We start from the raw sequence: 21,187 nt of genomic DNA, 5'->3' as shown, positions 1-21,187 counted from the left end.
CACTGCAAAGCCAGGTGTGGGTCATGAAGCATTTCCGTCCATTGCACAGAAAGAGACACTGAGGCCCAGAGACAGTCTCTGGCAAAGCTGTGACTGCTGACTGTTGGAGGGAGGTACCTCTGGGTGAGAGCTCTTAAGGCTGTGTATGAGCCTTGGTCAATCTGTGTGTGTATTGTGAGCTGCTGTGAGATTAGCCACTGAGCAGAGGTTTTATTTATCATGGTGCCCAGAACTCCCATCCTGCTGCCTGGTAGAATCCACTGTCATCAGTGGTGTTGCTCTGCTCCCAGGGGCATTGTAAATTTCCTAAGTAATTTGTGTGTCTGTTGTGTTCGAATGGGCTGGGACCAGGCTCAACTTTTCTTAGATGTGGCCAGAGGCTTCATCTCACAGGGCTGGGCAGGGAAGCACATGGCCTGAGTTCAACTCCAGTCACTTGTAATATAGCAGACAGTGTAAGTTGGCATTCATGACTCTTCCCGACTAAAATGGTTGAAATGAGGATCTAACGTGGATAAGGTGCAGGATTTTAATAATATCTAAGCAGTATTAAGAAGTGAAAGCCTAATGTAGATGGAATTTTTTTCATTAACTTCAATTTGGTGAACATTTATATTTTAATTTGTAATGTGCTTAGTTCTTAAAAGCAATCACACTGCCTTCTTTAAACAAATGTTCCCTATTTTGTACTTTTCACTAATTTGGGAAGTATTTCTTATTACTGATTAATGAGGTTTTACTAAGAATAGGATCAAAGCACCATACTATCTAGAGCTGGAAGGTTCCTTAGAGATTACCTCATGTTCTTCATTTCAGAGATAAAAAAACATTAGGTACACACTCACAGATGATCAGCGTGTGTGCATATTCTTTTACAGGAATAGCTTTGTCCCTTAAGATGGAAGGGCTACAGGAGTGAATAAATGGAGAGAAATGGAAAAATTTTCTAATCTTTATTGAAGTAAACAGACAGATATGAAATATCCGCATTCAATGAACTTTTGTAAAGTGACCACATTATGGGACCAGTACCAGATTAATAAACTGAATTTTACCAATACCCCAGAAGGGTATTACCTTCATGCCCCTGGTCAAGGGCCCCAGGGAGCCCCAGGGTACAGGGAAGAGCAGCCTCAGCAGGCAGCTATCATATCACATGTAATGCACCAGAAAGCCCTACAGAAGCTCCCGGTCAGGGGTAACCACCATCCCGACATCTAATAGCACAGATGCATTTTTTAATTTCACATCAGTGGAATAATGCAGTAGGTGCTCTTTTGTGTCTGGCTTCAACACTTTCCCCACTGAGATTCATCCATGTTGCTGCAAGTGGCTGTAGTTATGAATTTTCACTGTTGTGTAGTATTCCACTGTGGGACTATACCACAATTGATTTAGCCTTTCGGCTATTGATCGACATTTTAGTAGTTTGCAGGTTTGGGTTATTTTTAATAGTACTTCCCCTTCTATGAATATTCTGGTATGCCTTTTCATCCAAACCCATCTCTGTTGGTTTATTGCAAAGAGTGGAATTGCTGAGACATAGACTGTGGGCACACCCACTTTCAGTGTTGTTACCAGTTCCTGCAGCGATCGTGTCAGTCTGTATTTTCAGCAGCATTGATGAGAGATCTGGTTGGTTCCTGTTTATCTGGGCACTTGGAATTTTCTGCTGTTTTTATTTTTGCCATTCTGGTGGATGTGTAGTGGTATTTACTGTGGCTTTTATTTGATGTCACTGATAACCATTGAAATTGAACACTAGGAAAGGGATTCTGAGCACAGACTGAGATTTGTAGCTTTTGTATCAAGGAAGTTGCTGTCTGCCAGCCAATGAGGACCCAGAGAGACTAGGATATACAGGGTCTGGCACAAATAGTGCCCCCATATTATTACAAAATCTTTTATTACAGAATAAAAGCATGTAATAATTATATGCTTATTACAAAATCATAAGCATGTAATTCTGTAACATAACAATATCACACTCATTTGACACACCATACGACATTTTAGGTGAAATGTTCAAATTAAAACTATAAATTGTTACACCCATATTATTACCATGCCAACCACACTCATGCAGGTGTTACTTCTGCCGGACCCTGTATTTCAGGCATGGGAAGTAAACATACAACTGTAGGGTAATATTGTTCAGCTTAGAGTAGAAGCAGCTGCAGCACCTTGAGTTCAGGGTTATATCTTGTGTACTTTTGTACTTGCCTTCCCCTTTGGTAGTTAGGAGAGTGCTGAGCATGTATGTGATCAGTGAAGAGGAGTGCTGGAATAGACCCACGGCTCAGCGACAGGAGGATGATGGAGATGGGCTGGGGAAGATGTAGGGGTGAGGAATCCACGGTGGGCTGGGTTTTGGTGCTCACAGTCCTCTAATGGCTCCCAGTCCAGCAGCTGGTGCCTAAGTGATGTGAGCATGGCCCCCATGGTCTCTTCTGCAAGCTTAGGATGGCTGGGTCAGTGAGCTACTGGGGGACGGATGTGATTACAACAGGCTGAGTGATTCTCCTCCAGCGTCCTCCTGGGTGAAGGCTGAGTGTACCTTATACTTGACCTATAGAGTCCCCACTTGCTCCCTGGGCCCATCCACTAACTCCTTTGGAAGGTCTGGGCCTGACTCTTCAGAGTGAGTTCCCTTGGACTGAGTGAAGTGATCAGGATTTGCAGGCCTTTGTGGATAAAGGCAAGTCTGGGGTGATTCCCTATGTATGGCCCCAGGGAGCGCCAGGGTTGGGGAAGAGCAACCCCAGGTGACAGCTGTCATGTCACACACACAATGCATCAGAAAGTGCTATAGAGACCCAGGTTTAGGAGACTCCACAACACGATTAAGCCTAGCCCCTTGCGAGGCAGAGCTAGTATTAACCATCCTTAGCAGAGAGCCATCCACTCTTTCATCCTCAGAAAAAAATCTCATCCCTCTACACTGCACCAGTTCTTTCCAGATGCTTCAAACCTATTTAGTTGATAAGGTCTTAATAAAATCTCCCCCCTGGCCTATTTCTTTTTGCCTCTTTAGTTCAAAACCAAGAGAGGAGCCAGCATGTGTGCATTTCCAATGTGTGTGTGCCAGGGCACTGGATGGATCAGCTCTAGGCTCTGCCTAAAGTTGCTTTGCGTCCAGCACAAAGTAGAACACATGAATACAAGTAATGAATCCAGGCCAGGGTACAAGAGTGTCTGAGGGCCAGGAGGACTGGTGCCAAGGCAGGGGGAGAGCATAGCTACTTTGTCTTTTTCCCCTTCCCCTTACCCATTCCCCTGCGTCCCTCTGGTCTCTTTCTGTCTAGAAATCATTACTACTTACTCGTGAAGTGCTACATCCATTCTCTTTACTGAGGGATGTTTCAAGAGAGGTTATAGGGATTGGGGAGAACTGAATTCTGGGTGGGGAGGATTTGTTAACTCTCAACTCTCTTCCCTGGCCAGGCCCTGTCCTTCGATAAGCCAAGGCAACTCCCATCCTTCCTTCTCTGTGCATCTCTATCAGTAAAGCACTTGTTAAGCAAATGAGTGAGTAAGATGTGATGTTCAGGCATTGCTGGGCAGCCTTCTTCCCTGGCCAGCAGTAGGCTGGCATGCGGATGGATGAGCTCAGGTTTGGACATGACTCAGGAGGAAGGTAGTAGAGAAATATAAGGTGGTGATCTCATGTGGTATTAAATAGAGCTGGGTACATGAAGTGCGTGTACGGTTATCTTCTTGTCATTTCTCTCCTCATTCCAGACCCCTGGCAGCAGTCTGCCTGGATGGGACTCTGCAGGATATAGTCAGAGAAGAGAAAACTGGCTCCATTTTCACCTGCTCATGAGTTTTCACTGACCATTCCAGTTCTAGACTTGGAGCATTGGAGAGGGGCGAAGGCCCTTCTCCCTTAGTGAACAGACAGTACTCACTTTGTTTCAGTCCCTCTGTGGTTAGGGCATGGCTGGAGGGAGCTCTGGTGGACTTGGCACTTTCTGAGAGGAGAGGTGGGAGAAGACCCTGCTCCAGGAGGTCAGGGCACACTAAGGGAGTTCCTGCGGTCTAGTGGAAAGACCTTTTGCCTATAAATGAAGAAGCTCTGACTTCTAGTTCTGGTTCAGATATTTACTAGTTTGATGGCCTTGGAAAAGTTCCTTGTCCCCCATATCACAGTTTCCTCACATGTCACATGGTGATATGCATACCTGCCCTCCCTACCACCAGAGTAGTGGCGAGGACTGTGTGGGTTAACAGTGTGACAGCCCAGGGAAGTAAAGAGTACTGTTCATAAGTAATATGATATAATTGTTAATAATGAATACTAGAAACACTCAAAGTCACAGGTGTCAGTGAGGATGTCAGTAATTATAGTTGGAAAAGGCTGTAGATCCAAGGCTGGGGTCATGCAGTGCCCTGCCTGGCATTTGTTAGGCACCTCCATGTCTGTTATCTTGCTAGAGGAGTCTGAGTCATGGCAGTGAGTCTGGAAGCAGATTTGAGCAATATTTGAAGGAGGGAAGGTGACTATGTCAGGCATTATGGTGCGCGGATGGCCTCCCATTGGCCAGAGGTAATTTTATAGGAAGGTGCAGTGCTGGAGAAGGGTAGAGGTGAAGGGTTGGGGGAGCCTTGGGTGTGTTCAGTTCCCTGAGATGGAATGCACCATCTCCTTAAACCTGATTGTGAGGCCCCTCCTTTCCTTGTTTTGGGGAGCTAATGTGTCAGTGGAAGAGTTCTGTTTCAGGAGTCAGAATATCTTGGGGACACGAGGTGTCCCAAGTCCCATTTTTTTTTCATTTTTTAGCTACTATGACCTTGAGCAGGTTCCTTTACTTCTCTAAGTGCCATGTCCTTCATCTGGGAATCGTACTGTCTATCTCATAGGATTGCTCTGAGGACTGAGTGATGTGAAAGAATAGCCTGGAAATAGAAGGTGCTCAATAAATGTCACTTAAATCTGAATTTCTTTCCCATCCATCTCATTTATGGTGTTTGCAGGGAATATTCCTTTTGACACATCCACATTGGTTCACACCAAGCCTCAGTATTTTCCTTTTTTTATGTGGAGATAGACTTTTTAGTTACTCTCATTTCATACTAATTTCACACCTTTATTCTTATGTCAGCAATAGATGTGCCCAGCTTGCATCCAGAGATCATATAGCATGGATTTTGCAAATAATATATATTTTGAGGGAAAAATCCCCAGAATTTAAAAGCAGCTTTTATGGAAAAAAAATTCTAGAAGCAGAGGTCTTTTCCTCCTAAAAACAAAATCTGATTTGTAGATCTGTGAAGCATAGAGAAAGCAGTGAGCCCAGCTTCGCTGAGGGGTATGAGTGGCCTTGGGCAAGTCACTTGGCTTCTTCTGGCCTCAGAGTATGTTATATGTAGAATGAGATGGACGCATAGATTGGGCCTCCCAAACTGAGACTGGAGGGGGTGTTGGGGGTGATGACATGGACCTTGAGTAGAGTAGAACGACCCACATGGCAGTGGACCCTGTTGGGAGAGCCATGAGGTAAGGCTTCATGGTCAACCATCACATCATTGCTTGTTGCATATTCTCTCTAAAGTCTCTCCAGGTTTCTAAAGTTCTTTGACTTATAAAATCATGAGTTTATATCTCCACTTGGATGACTACTAGACATGTAACTGTATTGGAAAGCACACTATTGCCTTCCCCCACCCTGTTTCCTTTACAGAATAACAGGACCTGTCATCTTCTCACTACTTCCACAGCTACAGCTCCGATCTGAGCCACCACTGTCATCTCTCTCTTGGATTATTACAGGAGCCATGTCATCTCTCTGTCACTGCCCTTGCTCAAGTGTGCCACCGAGACCTTCCCTGATCATCCTGGCCTCCCTTATCCATCTTTATTTTCTATGTGGCACATATATTTGTGCTTTGTAGGAAATAGACGTATATTTTTTACTTTCTTGTCTTTTTTGTTGCACCCATGTCCTCAAATCAGAATGTAATCCATATGAGGGCAGTGATTTTTTTTGTAGTTCTATTTTCTTCTGCTTTTGTGCAATGCATTAAACCTAGTAATCTGTGATCTTTAGAAACTGTTTGCCGTCAGTCTGGGAATTACTGACCACCCTTTTGTCAAGTTTCCTTGGTGCCAATCCCTACCCTGAGGAACCCTTGGCCTTGCCATTTTGGCTGCCCTTGCTCTCCACGGGACCCCCACCCCTGAAAATTCCCGTCTTTCCTGTATTTTTAGTTATCCAGCCTTGTGTATTGTGTGAATAGATCTGGTAGATAATTGAGGACTTCATCTTATACTGCTAACCCTCTTTGCCCAGCACAGATCTAATATATAGTAGAAGATGCTCAATAGATTCATTATTCATTCATCTATTGACAAATATTTTAATGAATTGCTATTGACAAATGATTAAAATTCAACCCTGGAAATGATCTTGGCCTTTGGAAGGTGTCCGACAGGCCTGAACAAAGGTCAGTGACTGGATATGGTCTACTCAGGCAGGAAGGATGTGGAAGGGTGTGGATGGTGCAAGCTTTGTGTCTCTGGGACTGTGGCAGCGGAGCGATTAGTTCTGCTTGTGTCTGCTCGAGGATGGCCACAGTTCCCAGAGGATGAGGAGTGCACCTGTTTCTTTAAATTTTCATGGAGGGTTGAAGCTGCTCCTTGAGATTTTAAAATACGCTGCACGGTCGAGACCGTGTCAGGTAGCTAGTTTATGGGTCCTGTCTTGGCTGTGATAACTCAGGCTAAGCTGGATAATAAACGAAAGTGGGATAGAGCCGCAGGATAAATATTGCTACAGGGCATCTCCAGTGGCACAAATCATGGGAAAATATCTCCCTGGCTTTTCATTTCTCCTCTTCCTCCCTGGCCCTCTCTGGTTGTAGCCAGTAGAACAGGCTCTATCCATCACAGCGGCCGGCCCCCAGCCATTGCTCTCAGCACAGCTGTGGGAGGAGGGATGCAGATCGGTCCTTGATGCAGGTGCTGCTCTGCCTTCCTGCCTAGCCCTGCAGGGAGCCCTGAAAACCAACATGGAGTAGGTAGGGCAGGTCTCCCCTCTGTGGCCATTCTCCATTCAAAGCTGTGGATCAGTGCTAAGCTTTGCAGGCCTGTTTATCTCTAAAACAAGAGGGTCTAATTGGCAGTTCTTAGTCTGGAGTGAGAATTTGAGTTACCTGGGGAATTTAAAAGCAGCTTGCCAAGCCCCACTATAGTGCACAGAATCAGCATCATGGGAGTGTAGACTTGCATGTTTCTACATACCTTTCCCTGGTTCCTGCCAGTGAGAGTGCTCTTGGTGCCCAATCCTGCGTAGGGACCACTGACTGTTCAGCCCTGTTGTACAAATGAAGGGTGTGAGGTGGGCGATGGGTTAGGTGTTGAGATGGGTCGGTATTTGTGACCCACTCTTATACTCCATCCATCAGTACTGTTACCTGGTAAAGCTTTCTTCAGCTTTGGAATTGTTCTTGCTTTGTAATCAATGTCTACCTACAGATATGAATTGAGCCTGTGGGGAATACAAAGGAGTCTCAGGCATATAGGCATGAAATGTAGCACAAGGCAGATGATTCTATTAAATGAAGAGGATGGTTTCAGTGAAGAATGTCATCAGCCATCCCAGCCAACTCATGCCAGAAATTCAGGAGTCATTCTCAGCTTTTCTCATGACCCCCACATCCAGGTTCACTTGTCTCCACCTCCACTCTATCTGTTGATCTTACTTTCCCAGTTCATATGCTCAGGTATCTTACCTGAACCTTAGTAGCTTCCTAACTTACCCGAATGTTAGTAGCTTCCTACGTAGCTCTCTCCAAGCTATCCTTTGCCAATCTACAGAGTGGCCATTCCCATGGACCTGGTCATCTGTGCCCTGGTGCGTGGAGGGTGCTCACCACACCTGGGCGGATTAACTTTAGTGGTTCTCTGTCAGGCTTTGTGTGGTCTTCCAAGCCCTTTGCATGGGGCTCTGGTCCTGCCTCTATAGGCTCACAGGCTGTACACTCCAGCCACTGTACTCTTCTTGCCCTTTCTTTTCCACCACATACTTCCAGTGTCGCCCATGTCATTTACTTTCCCTGGGATTGGTACACTCATGCCCTCTCTCTTTTTTCATTTATTTAAAAAAATTTATTTTTAATTACAGTTGACATACAATATTATATTAGTTTTGGGCATACAGCCAGTGATGAGACATTATGAAGTGACCACCCCAAAAATCTAGTACCCATCTGACACCATACATAGTTATTACAATATAACTGACTTTATTTTCTATGCTGTACTTTATATCCCCATGACTCTTCTATAATTATTGATTTGTACTTGTTAATACATTTCACCCTTTTCACTCGCAAACCCTCCTTTATCTGGCAGCTGTCAAAATATTCTCTGTTTCTATGAGTCTGTTTTGTTTGTTCATTTATTTTGTTTTTTTTCTCAATCCTACATAAAAGTGAAATCATATAGCACCTCTCTTTCTCCATCTGACCTCAGCATAGTACCCTCTAGGTCCATCCATGTTGTTGCAGATGGCAAAATTTCATTCTTTTTTATGGCTGAGTCATTTTCTGCTGTATATATATGTTATTTTTTCTGTATCTATTCATTTATTGATGGACACTTATGTTGGTTCCATATCTTGGCTAGTGTAAATAATGCTGCAGGGAACATATGGATGCATATGCCTTTTACTATTTTGGGCTTAGAAGTGGAATTGCTGGGTCCTGCTTTGTCTGAAACTTCTGTTGAGAAATCAGCTGACAGTGTTATGCGAGCTCTATTGTAGGTAGCTAACTGCTTTTCTCTTGCTGCTTTCAAGATTCTCTATTTTTAACCTTTGGTATTTTAATTATGATGTGCCTTGGTATGGGCCTCTTTGGGTTCATTCTATTTGGGACTCTCTGCACTTTCTGGACCTGTATGTCTACTTCCTTTACCAGATTAGGGGGATTTTCTGTCATTATTTTTTCATATAGGTTTTCAATTTCTTGCTTTCTTTCTTCTCCTTCTAGAACCCCATGATGTGAATGTTGGTGTACTTGAAGTTGTCCCAGAGACTTCTTAAACAATTCTCATATTTTGGATTCTTTTTTCTTTTTGCAGATCTAATTGGGTGTTTTCTGCTTCTTAATATTCCACATTGCTGATTTGATCCTCTGCTTTATCTACTCTACTGCTGATTCTCTGTAATGAATTCTTCTTTTCAGTTAGTGTCTTCTTCATTTCTGATTGGTTCCTTTTTTGTGTGTTTCCTATCTTTTTGTTGAATTTCTCTCTGAGTTCATCTTTGCTTCTCCTAAGTTCATTGAACATCCTTATAACTAGTGTTTTGAATTCTGCATCTGATAGATTGCTTGTCTCCATTTTACTTAGTTCTTTTTCTCGAGTTTTGTTTTCCTCTTTCATTTAGGCCATGTTTCTTTGTCTCCTCATTTTGGCTGCCTCCCTGTGTTTGTTTCTATGTATTAGGTAGAGCTGCTATGTCTCCCACTCTTGGTAGAGTGACATTATGTAGTAGGTGTCCTTTAGGGCCCAGTGGTGCAGTCTCCTTGGTCACCTGAGCTGGACACTCTATGTGGACTGTGTGCACACTTCTGTTATAGTTGAGCCTTGATTGCTCTTGGCATATAAATGGGAGGGATTTACCCCCAGGGCAGTTGGTTGCCAGGACTGGCTATGACCACTGTGGAGGAGCGGCTGTGCAGGGGTTGACCCCATGGAGCAGGACTCACTTCAGTGGGGCTCTGGTGCCCACTGAATCTCCCCTTTGAGTATGTCTGTCATGGAGGTGGTTGGTGGTGCTCCAGCATAGTCTGAAGCTATTCACTGGTGCACTGGTTCTCAGACCCCCTAGGAGGTATAGGTCAAGGTCAGCTGTTGCCTATGCCCTGCCTGGGGCTATCTGGCATGAGCTATGGAGTGATCTGCAGATGGCTGCTACTTATGCCAAGCTTGGAGGAGCTGCAAACTGAAGCTGGTTGTGGCTAGTGCCAGGCCTGGGGCCACTTGGCAAGAGTTATGGGGTATGCCAAGGCCAGATCCTGGTTGTTTTGAGTTTGTGAATGTTTGAGAGATTTTAGGACAGTCTGAAGCATGAGCCAAGTCAGGCCGTTTGTATGGAAAAGCCACTGGAAAGAGCTTGGATGGGGTGAGGTCTCAGGGAATCACCAGGGTGGGGTGAACAGTGTTAGCCAATACGATGGAGACTGAGGTATGGTACTCACCTGCTGGCTCTGTGTTAGAGGGCTCAGCAAAGGAACAGTGGCCTGCCAGCACTTCTGGGATAACTGTTCTCTCGGGTAGGCAGGCAGACTCCTACTCACCTAGTGGGTCCAGACAGGTACTCCCAGCAGAAGTAGTTACCTCCTTCCCTGTGCCCTGACTTGGTATTGTACCATTTGTTACATTCTTGTACTGTTTAAAAATTTGTTTTCCTTTTAAATTTTTTAAAGCTTTTATTTATTTATCTTCAGAGAGAGGGGGAAGGAGGGAGAAAGAGAGGAAAAGAAACATTATTGTGTGGCTGCCTCTCGTATGCCCCCCACCAGGGACCTGGCCCGCAACCCAGGCATGTGCCCTGACTGGAAATCAAACCAGCGACCCCCTGGTTCGCAGGCTAGCACTCCATCCCATGAGCCACACCAGTCAGGGTGATTTGTTTTCTTTTAAAGTTCTTAATTGTTTAATATCTCTCTCCCTCCTTCAGTCTCTCTGTCTCTATGTCTGTCTCTCTCTCTCCTCTTCTTAAATTTTATTCTTCTTGAAAACAGAGACCAATTGTGTCTTAAATTGACCCTGTATTCCAAGTACAGTGTCTGGTAGATCTCTGCCTAATAAATGTTTGTTGAATGAATAATGTATAGTGGAAAGGACACTGATGATAGAGTCAAGAAAGGTGGATTTTTGTATTGGTTCTGTTACTGTTTTGCTAGATGAACCTGGATGAGTTCATTCTTCCTGCTAGAGGCTCATTTTTCCTTTAGTTGTAAAGAAGGTATATATTTGATTGATTCCTAGGATGCCTTTTGATTCTGACATTCTGCTATTCTGTGTGTTGGAGAATGGAGAGATGATTGTGTGTCCATTTTCACAAGTATGTAGGTCCTGTTGTCCTGGGGACGGGACCTTCCTCAGGATATCTGGTTATAGCTCAGGAGTCTCTGGTGAGGTCTCTCCTACCTTGTCTCTCATCTGTCCTACCTTCTGTTCTGAGGAGGTGGCCAGGAGCACTTGTGAGGCTTTCATTGCCAGTCTTGTGCTCTGTGTCATGTGAAGTGTTGGGGACGAGCCTCTGAATCTTCATGTGCTCTGTGGATCTGAGCCCTGCTAAGGGAAGGGTGTCATATGTGATGTGCTAGTCCTGAGGGACCTATGCATCATCTCACCAAATGCGAGACCGGGAGTAGGACAGTCCCTCAGCCTGAAACTAGAATTGGGAGGGAGAGCCCAGGAGTTTAGTATGAAAGGCATCAGTCTTTCTTTGCCTTGACCATGAAGGCTCCTGGAGGTGGTCAGGGAGATAAAATGACAGAGGAGGAACTGGGATCCAGCACCCAGGCAAGGGGCTTGCCTAGTTGTGGCAACCCCACAAGCCATAGTGTGATTGTCTTGGAGAAGGTAGGAGATGGGGAACTGGTGGACACCAGGAAGGTCAGAAGCCTGGACCTGGAAAGCCAGGCTCCTTGTGCTTCCTGTCTCTTCGAGCTCATTTCCCTTAGTACTTAGTAGAGCCATCACAAATGGCCCAGCCTGTCTAGTGGTTCCCATGGGAACCAAGAGGAGAGCAGTGCCTTCCAGCTAGTCAGGAGGCCCTCTAGGAAGGGTACCCAGGGAAGGGGAGAGAGTCTCTCTTAGGTATACAAACCATCTTGGTATTTCTGGTATCTTGTTTGGAGGCCTCAGTTTCTCCTTCTCTCCCACTCTGCCCCACTTCTGTGGCTGGGGCAGGGCCGGCACTGCACCACTGCAGTGAGAGTTGCTTTATAAATAGAAAGATACTTAATACTGACCCTGGAATCAAGCAGAGAGGGTGGCTCTGGGCAGCAGTGTTTTAAAAATGAGCATTGATTTCTTGGAATCTGCATGCTGCATATTAACCAGACCCATGCCGGCTCCCAGGGCTCCTCTCGGCCCTGTGCCCTGCTCCCTTTTTCTCTCTAGAACACTCACTGCCCATCTGAGCCCTCAGCGGGCCTGGGGAACCAGCAATTTGGGATTTGTCTCCCTTCATCTCTGCAGGCATTCTCTGCCTGACATACATGTATTCGTTGGCTTGTTCCTTCTTTCTTTTTCACCTACGTTGGGGCAGGCACTGTGCTAGGTTCTGGGACTGAAGGTGAACCAGAATCACCCTTGTCCTCCCTTTCTTCCCCATGGTCAACATCAAGACTCAGAGAGGAATGTGGAGAGCTAGAGTCCTAATGTGGGGTGCTCAGGGAGTGCATAAGAGAATGTCCAATTTTGCCTGGGGTGGGGAAGAAAGAAGCTTCACAGAGAACACAGAGTGACCAAGAGAGGGGAGTGCATTTCACACAGGGAACAGAATATGCAAAGGTATGAGGAAGCTTGTTCTTCCTTCTGTGTGCAAGCAGCTGGCATTAACAGACATCATATTTCTGTTACTTGAGTTATATGTATACAGTGGATTGTAATGTCCTTGTAATATGCCTGCTCCCTTCTGGTAGCTTCTCATATACTAGAGGATTCTCAATCTGTGTCTGTTGATTGATTAAAATATTTTGTCTCTTAGTCCATTCACAGTGACAAAATTGATTAGAAGAAGACTAAATAGTTGAATAACTTCACTACCACTAAGACTTCCTTTTCATTTGGAGACTTGGACTCCATTCTGGGGCCTCCTCAAAGGAGAGAAGGTGTCAGGTCAGTGCTAGAGAAAATCCCAAGGACAACTTTCATTAGGTCTCCCATCTTTACATTATTCCCCTTGTCTCAGTCCACCCCCAACTTGGCAGAGAATTGTGCATTTTTAGGCCCTACTGCGTCCTGCTCAGTCTTTCCCAAATGACCCACTGGAGCTTTTTTTGAAATATTCCATGAAGCTGGAACCATTATAGTGTTTCCACATAGGAGTGAGAAGAGCAGGACTGAATGTTAGGAAGGTGTCTGCTGTCTCCTAAAAGAGCTCTAGAAATGAGGTGAGACTGGCTGGGAGACCGCGAATGAGGGAGGAGCCAGTGAGGGAGAGATGTGGGGAAGGTTGCCATGGTGTTGGGGCTGGGAGATGCACTCTTGCCAGCATTGGGTAGCTGTGTGTGTGTGTGTGTGTGTGTGTTGGAAATGTGGTCAGTGAGAAGGATGGGCTGGGAGTGTGAGCATCCTGTGAGCTCTGTCTCAGGAAGAGGTCTTCCACTTGATTGATCTCCAGGCAGATTGTAAGCTAGCTCCTTGTGGGCTGAAAGCAACTCTTACAGTTTGCTTGACTTCTTTCAGTGGGTAGCAGAGTACCGAGGGACACAGGACAGTGGTGTTTTCACATAGTGCTGTGGGGGGAGGGGGGCAGTATCAGTCCCTCCCCACCACAGACTTCTTTCCTTCCATTTTTCTTACCTTTTATCCTGACTATTCCCCTTTCTTTCCCTGTCTCTTTTTATCCCTCCCTACAGTATTAGCATAATAGTTATTATTTTCTCCATTTGTGTTTCTGTCTTCAGCATGGCTGGTTATTCACAGAGATCAAGAGGTTTCTGCCCCCAGTGCCTGCCACTCAGGCTCTCAATAAACATTGGCAATCTTCTTCCTTTCCCTGAGAGTTTAGTTGCAGTTTTTCACAAAAAGTCAGGGAGATAGGTGGTGTAGCACACTGACACATCCAAAGCCACGTGTCTGAGCCAAGGGTGCAGGTGGGGCTCTGACCACTTTCAGCTTCTCTTGGCTACTGTCATTGTAGTGGGGGTCAGCCTATGGGAAGGGGCAGGAGCTCTCTGGGCAGGTTTAGGTATCTGCTGCAGGGGATCTGATGGAAAGTGGTGGAGACACCCTAAGGCTCCCAGCAGTCCCCTTTGTTTCCATCACACACACAGGGATCTGGTTGCTCAGTCTCTGATGTGGTTTCTCCTGGAAGGGTGGAGGAATGAGAGTTATTCAGTAGCTTTTTATGAAGAGGAATGTGTGATTTGAACAATGCTGGGCCCAGGATGCCCTGGATTCCTTAGTTGACTTTGACATTAGACAGGAACTATCAGGAGCTGGAAATAGGCTGTGGGGCCCCAGGAGATGGTCGATTGTTTGTGGCAACCCCACGGTCACCATCCTGCCTCGTCCTGGAACCATGGATGCCACAGACAGGAAGGCACCTCCCAAAGTCATCTAGGAAGGAAGGGACTGCGCTGCTTCCATGCTGATCACATTATACACCCCGACATTTGGCTAGCTTGGACTCCAGGTGGGGCGGGCTCAGCTGGCCCAGGGTAGAAGCTAGCACCTGTTTTGGTCACCTGTCCCTGTCCTTAATAGCTCTCTTCTAGAGGTTTTCTTGCATTTTAAGTCCGTTCCTCTTATTATGCCTTAAATGAAACAAGACGTGCGGGCCATCATCCTCTGCGCAGAGTCTTCAAACACGTGTGGGCATGATGTTTTCCTTCTGTGTTAGAGAAGCACTGGGAGGTGGTGTCTGCTCTATGGACACATGAGGCAGACAGCTGAGTAGAATTCGTAACGGATAAAATATTGGCTCAATTTAAGATTGGTTTTCCCCAGTTTAGTGGGTTAGGAAGGTATAATTGTATGCTGAGCTAACTTCATGCATTTTTTAAACTAACTTTGATTTGTTTTAACAATCAAGAGATGAATACATGAATAAGGAGTCCATATTATATGTTGTCCATTCAAGATTTTGCTTCACTATGAGGTGGGCGCTATTCTCTGCATTTTGCAGGCAAACACCCTATGTCTGCATTCCCAGCCAGAGTTCTGCCCAGGAGATGAAGTTGCTGGATTCAATGACTCGGGGACAAATTTTCACAATGACAAGACTTGCTCTATCTCTCCTCAAAGTACATGTAATATTTTGGCCTCCTTTAAGCACATTTCTCTCTTGGAGGGTGAAACCAAGTCTATTTCCTGCAGCTGGGTGAACCTTCTTGGCCAGGTATGGCCCACCGCAGAAAGTAACCAGCTTCGAACTTCATGCCTAGAAAATGCATATTCTCATTGGTAGTCAGCCATATTCTAAACCTCATGTGGGCTGTACATGCATTTCACCATCGAGATCTAGGGCTCTGTTTCTCAAACCTCATGATTCAGTACATGCACCCCAAAAAATGTTTCATGAAGTTACTGTGTGAGATACATTCTGGTATTTTCTGTTTTGTTTTAATTTTTAAAAATACTCTTCCTGCCCTGGCTGGTGTGGCTCAGTGGATTGAGCACAGGCCTACGAACCAAAGAGTCTCTGGTTTGATTCCCAGTCAGGGGACATGCCTGGGTTTTGAGCCAGGTCCCTGGTAGGGGGTGTGTGAGAGGCAACTCGTACATCGATGTTTCTCTCCCTCTCTTTCTCCCTCCCTTCCCCTCTCTGTAAAAGTAAATAAATAAAATCTTTTAAAAATGCACAAAAATACGCTTTCTGACCCACTGAACTGATTTCATAACCCGCTAATGAGTAATGACCTGCAGTTTGAGAAGCATTAATCTGGGAGTTGTCACAGATTAAAGCAAATGGACACAATTAGCAAATTAATTCATTTGGGTCATAGCCACACATCTGCTATAGCTCAGATTTTTTATTTCTTGAAGTTGGATTTTTCTCTTCTTTATTTTCATTGATGCCTATAACAAGTAAGTGAGTGCCTGTCAACCAGGAAACTTGGATTTCATATATCTTTTAACCAGGACCTCTATCAGTCAGTATTTTAACACTATCTTTCTAAAATAGATATGATCCTAACTCAGGACACAAGTGCTGCAGTAGAGGTACTTGCAAAGGCTAAGTCTGAAAGGCTGACTTAGGAAAGTCTAGAGGGCAAGAACCAAAGGAAGAGATGGACTTTGGTTTGGATCGGGAGGATGCACAGGAGTTTGAGTAGAAGGGCCTATCAGGTCGTAGTGATTGTAGGGAAGGAACTGGTGTGCTCTTCAAAGAAACTTGGGATAGAATCAACAAAGTTCTACATTTACACAACATAAGATCAACTCATTTTAGAAAGATGATGTAAGTGTGAGTGTAAAGGTGTTGAGGGAAAGGAGAGGGGCTGAGGAAAGAAGTAAGGCAGAAAGTTTTTGTAGTAGTCTTTTGTAAGTTTGGTAGGGAAGAGATGAGGTGAGAGGCCTTGCCAAGGGAATACATGAAGGAGAGTAAGAGGGACAGGTTTAAGGGCATGGGGCCTGCTCGAATCTGCCCAGCAAAGAGCTAAAGAGGTAAAAGAAAGAGTTTGAGGAATCTCTAGGTTTCTAGCTTAAGTGACTAAGTTGGTGGTGATTATGTTAAGTGTAGCAAATACCAAAGGAGAAACAGATAGGTATAGAGAAGGAAAGGGAGCACATTTAGGTTTAGACCTGTCAGTTTGCGTTTCTTGGGGACCTCTGATTGGAGATGTTCAGATGCTCAGAGGCCTTGGGCAGGGTTTCTGGAGTAAGACAGAGCAGGTTCTGGTCTGTGTGGCCCAGAAGGGTCACCTAAGCTTTCCTATCTGTCAAATGGGAATGTTTATCTGGTACAGTTGTTATGAGGATTGGAGAAGATAGATGTTTAAGTCATGGCATAAGGTTAAGGGCTCAGAAGTTCTATAGCATTACTGTTAGTAATCTGGGCTGAAAGGAAGAGCCCAGGGCTGAAATCTCAGTTTTGACACAAAAGTATAAGCGCAAAAGTACATGGACAAGTTACTTCACTACTCTGGGCCTCGGTTACCTCATTTGGATATGAAAAGCATTGAATTTGATAATCTCTGACATCCAGTGTAGTGCAAAAGTTCTGTGATCTGAAAGTTGAGAGAAATAATCTATGAATATGCTGGATAATGGAATCGGGACTCTAAATTACAAATGTACTGTAACAATGGAGGAAAATCAACAAGATGAAGGGTAATGGGCAAGTGTTTACAGTTCCCCCTTATACTGAGGACCTATACTTAGATTTAGAAAGCTGTAGGAATATTGAAGGGGGACTCTACCTTCAAATACTTGATGTGAGACCCAGGCAGTCCTCACTGCCACTCAGGGTCATCTTCCATCAGTGTGGGCTAATGCACAGTGTGAGGGAGTCCCACACCCAGCTGCGTTGGCAGGGGCAGAGCGTCCAGAGCAAGAGACACCACAGTCTGTTGTCATTGGCAATGTTCGTATTTCATGGAGTAGAGTGTTCAGCTTATTTGGGGAATACTCTGTCACCAGATGTTTCTGTGTACCTACTGTGTGCTAGGTAGGCACTGGAGGTACTGCACTGATCAGATGTGGGACTTCAGGGCCTACATTTTTGGAAGTGCACTGGTGGACCAGGAAAAGCGAGGAGCAGAGTGAGTGGGTAGGTGGCAGGTTGCTGCATGAGTAGCAGTGGCAAGAAGTAAGGATGTTTTGTTTGGGGAAAAGAAGGCTCAGGGAACCTGAAATTATCTTCTCACTGTGAAAGGTGGGAGCCTGATTCCTTGGGAGAGGAATCAGGCTCCTACTTTACAGTTCTAGATGGAAAAACTAATTCTATTAGCAAGAACAATGATGATGAGGATAATTAAAAGAAATATTATTTCCTATTTATTAAGTGTAGTATGTGCCAGGTGGAGACCAGGCCTCCTGGTTCTCCATGTCTGAAATAGGTGTGGCAAAAAATCACAGCAAGATCAAAACCATGTTAACTGTGTTTCTTAATTGGGAAGATGTCCATCATGAGTACGTTTCTCCAGGCCAAACAATTAATAAGAAGTACTGCCTTAATGTTTTTTGTTGGTTGAATGATGCAATATGATGAAAATGGCTGCAGCTATGGGCAACTGGTGATTGGCAGCTTCATCACAACAATGCACCTGGCTCATGTGTCATGTCTTGTGTAGAGTTTTTTTGTGAAACAGTCATCTAGGTGGCTCAGCCTCCCTACAGCCCAGATTTGGTGCCCTGTGACTTCTGGCTTTTCCCAAAACTACAATCACCTTTCAGACACTGATGAGATTTAGGGAAATCTGACAAGGCAGCTGATGGGGATTCCAACAAAGGATTTTGCAGAGTGTTTTGAACTGTGGAGGAGATGCTGGGAGAGCTGTGTGAGGTCCTAAGATGCCTACTTTGAAGGGGGCTGAGGTGTCATTGTCCTATGTACAATGTATCTTGTATCTTCTTCAATAAATATCTCTATTTTTCATAGTACATGGCTTGATACTTTTAGGACAGACCTTGTAGAAGCTGATTGAACGTGTGTGTGCTTCTTGTCTCAGAGATCTTTGTGTCTTGGAGGGCCATGAGGGAGCTTTGAAGTGTGTGGGGGAGGGCTGTGTGTATTGTGGGATAGGCTGGGATTTCTGGCAACTTGGGCTGGTGGAGAAGGCTGCAGGATCCCAAGGCACAAGTGGTCTTTCCTCCTGCTCTGGCAGCCCCTCGCCAGCCTTCCCTTGGGTGCTGCCATTTCTCTCTAAAGGTGGGCTAGGAGGGAGTAGATTAGGGCAGTTAATTACTCAATTCACCCAGATCAGACAGGCTTTCTGCTTGGGAGATACTCTGCTGATATAATGAGAAAATTTCTAATTTGTCAGTTCTGATTATTGACCGAGGGTAGTGGCCTTAGGTGTAGGGAGGTAGCGGGGCTGTTGGCACACCCACCAAGCTCCCTTAGGTCTGTGGCCCTGAGTTGGTTGCCTTGCTCTTGGCCTTATGTGTGTTCTTCTCTTTCTTTCTCCGTTCTCTCTCTCCCTGTGATTTTCTTCCCCTTTCTTTCTCTTTTACTGTTCATGCTAGATACCACCAGAAGAGTTGGCTGGGCCAGATTTTCAGACTTTGTTCACTCACAAGTGCCTATTGAGTCACTGACACATGACTAGGATGTGGTAGATGCCGAGAGGGCGCGGCAGGGTTCTGACTCGTGTTCTCTTGCAGTTGACAGTACATTTGCAAAGGTGAAACTTTCCCACTTGCCCTGCCTAGGCTGAGTCAGTGAGACCACGTGATAGGGGGCAGTGAGGCAGGAAGGGCAGGAGGGAAGGGGTTGGGAGGAGCACAAGAAGGAGTGATCTGTAATTGGGCCATCAGCCAAAGGAGCCTCCTTATAAGGGAGGGGATGCTAATTGAAGCCTACAATTGGTGCAGCCTGGTGGAGAGGTGAGCCAGGCTGCGCAGCTATCTGTGGGGTTGGAACAGCCAGGCAGGAGCTTAGCCCAAGACAGAATGGTGGCTACAGGGTCAGCATAGCTGATCAGGGACAGGCTGAAAGCTGTTGCAAGGCTGATACAGGGAACACTGGGTGTCTGCTGCCTCGGCTTTCTTGGGGTGAGGGGACATCAGAAAATGAACAGTCAAAGCAAAGCTATGTATTGTTGATGATACATATGAAAGGGAAAGAAAAGCAGCCCTGGAATGACCTAGCCCTGCTCTCCCCTCTGTGTCTCCCCACCACAGTCCTCTTTATGAGGCACGCCTGTGAGCAGGGGCTCCAGCTGACAGGGTGATGTTGGCAGATATGTCCTTGCTGGAGAGGAGAGATTTTGGCTAGGATTGTCTCCTGCCTGGTGTGACTTCAGATTACTGACAGAAACACCTCAGGGTCACTTTGGTGGTTGTGTGCAGATGTATCTTCAGGACACAAACCAAAGGGGGTGTGGAGGGTCTTGCATCCCCAACACCTCTAGATTTAGAAGATTTGCTAGAGGTGGTGGGACTTGAGTTGCTTCTTGGGTAGTGAAGGGAAGGGTCAGTTAGATCCAATCAGCAACCTTCTAAGCAGGGACCCTCAAATTATAGCACGTTTTAGAGTTTGTTAATAGAGGAGGTTATCACAGCCCTGCCTCTAGAAATTCTGACTCCATAAGGCCAGAGTGGGCCCAGGAATTTGCGTTTAACACCAAACTCCCACAGTAAAAGAAACTCTGTTTTGAAAGGAACTCAGTCTTTGGGAAGAGTGCTGGATGAGAGGTCTAAAGACCTGGTTCTGGCCCACTCGATGGGTGGCCTTGATGTTTACCTTCAACACAATGATACATGCTGCAATTACTTCCTAGGACTTCTGTAAGGGTCACTTATGTGAAACCCCTCTGGTCAGCATACTTTTTTTAGTAAATGAAGACTGTTGTCATTGCTTTTACAATAATGGTAGAAATGTACAAAAGAGTCTGTCTCTACTGGTTGAAGCCAGGGAAGGCTTTACTCTCCCAGGGAGGGGAGAAGAAAAGTGAGCCAAATGATCTCTGAAGACTCATAAATGTGGGGATCCTCCTCCAACAAAAACTTCAAGGAATTTCTCCCCCTTCTCCAATCCAGGTGGTTTGGTCCTATTTCTTTAAGGTGTGGGTAGCTGGTTCAGTCTTTTTTTTTTTTTAATTAAAGGTTTTTATTTATTTTTCTTTAGAGGGGAAGGGAAGGAGAGAGGGAGAGAAACATCAATGTATGGTTGCCTCTCGTAAGTCCCCTGCCAGGAACTGGCCTGCAACCCAAGTATGTGCCATGACTGGGAATCGAACTGCGATCCTGTGGTTCGCAGGCCTGCACTCAATCCACTGAGCTATACCAGCCAGGGCCTTCAGTCTTGAGACAGGAGGGTAGCAAGGAGAGCGATCCCAGATCTTCCTAATTACTGCACGTTCTGAATCTCCTTTCCTCTTTCCCCGGTGCTGATGTTGCTTAAACTGAGCAATTAGAGATGCAGGATGCTGTGGGAAGCCCCAGGCATGTGTGACCTGTCTGCCCTGGGTGGTTTTGCTGATGTCTTTCAGCATGAAGTTGGGAGCAGAAATCACTTGCACCAAAAGTTTCTTTTCTGTGCATTGCTTCTCAAGCCAGCTTCTGGTTGCTGGATGTCCTTTGGTGGGGGCAGGTAGGTTGGAGCAGGGTCTCCATGTTGCACAACTTCAGGGAACATGCTTCTTAGGAACACAATGTGACTGTCTGTGTGGAGCTGGGTAATGGCAGGAAGAACTTCCTCCCTGGACGTGCCACAGTGTGGGGCATCCCTGTTTTGTTACTAAACTCTATTGGTTCCTTGGTTCTATGGTCTTTATTCTCAGTTTTGCTGACCATTGAAGTATAGAGTATATATACTGATCATAGTAATGA

General features: G+C 45.5%; 1 protein-coding gene across 4 annotated transcripts in view; it reads left to right on the top strand.

The window, feature by feature from the left end:
* TSPAN9 (tetraspanin 9) overlaps positions 1 to 21,187 on the top strand; it is a 208,858-nt gene that overhangs the window by 79,800 nt on the left and 107,871 nt on the right. The window contains exon 2 of one of the 4 annotated variants that reach the window (XM_037064723.1): positions 11,000 to 11,075. The exons of the other annotated variants lie outside the window; for them this stretch is intronic. The gene's annotated coding sequence lies outside the window, so the exon portion shown is untranslated. The remainder of the gene's footprint in view (positions 1 to 10,999; positions 11,076 to 21,187) is intronic. 4 annotated transcript variants of the gene reach the window in all.

Source organism: Sturnira hondurensis, unplaced genomic scaffold (assembly GCF_014824575.4).
Source record: "Sturnira hondurensis isolate 20B ecotype Veracruz unplaced genomic scaffold, ASM1482457v3 Scaffold0015509, whole genome shotgun sequence".
Classification (NCBI taxonomy): domain Eukaryota; kingdom Metazoa; phylum Chordata; class Mammalia; order Chiroptera; family Phyllostomidae; genus Sturnira; species Sturnira hondurensis.
This window is presented reverse-complemented; position numbering and strand designations above follow the sequence as displayed.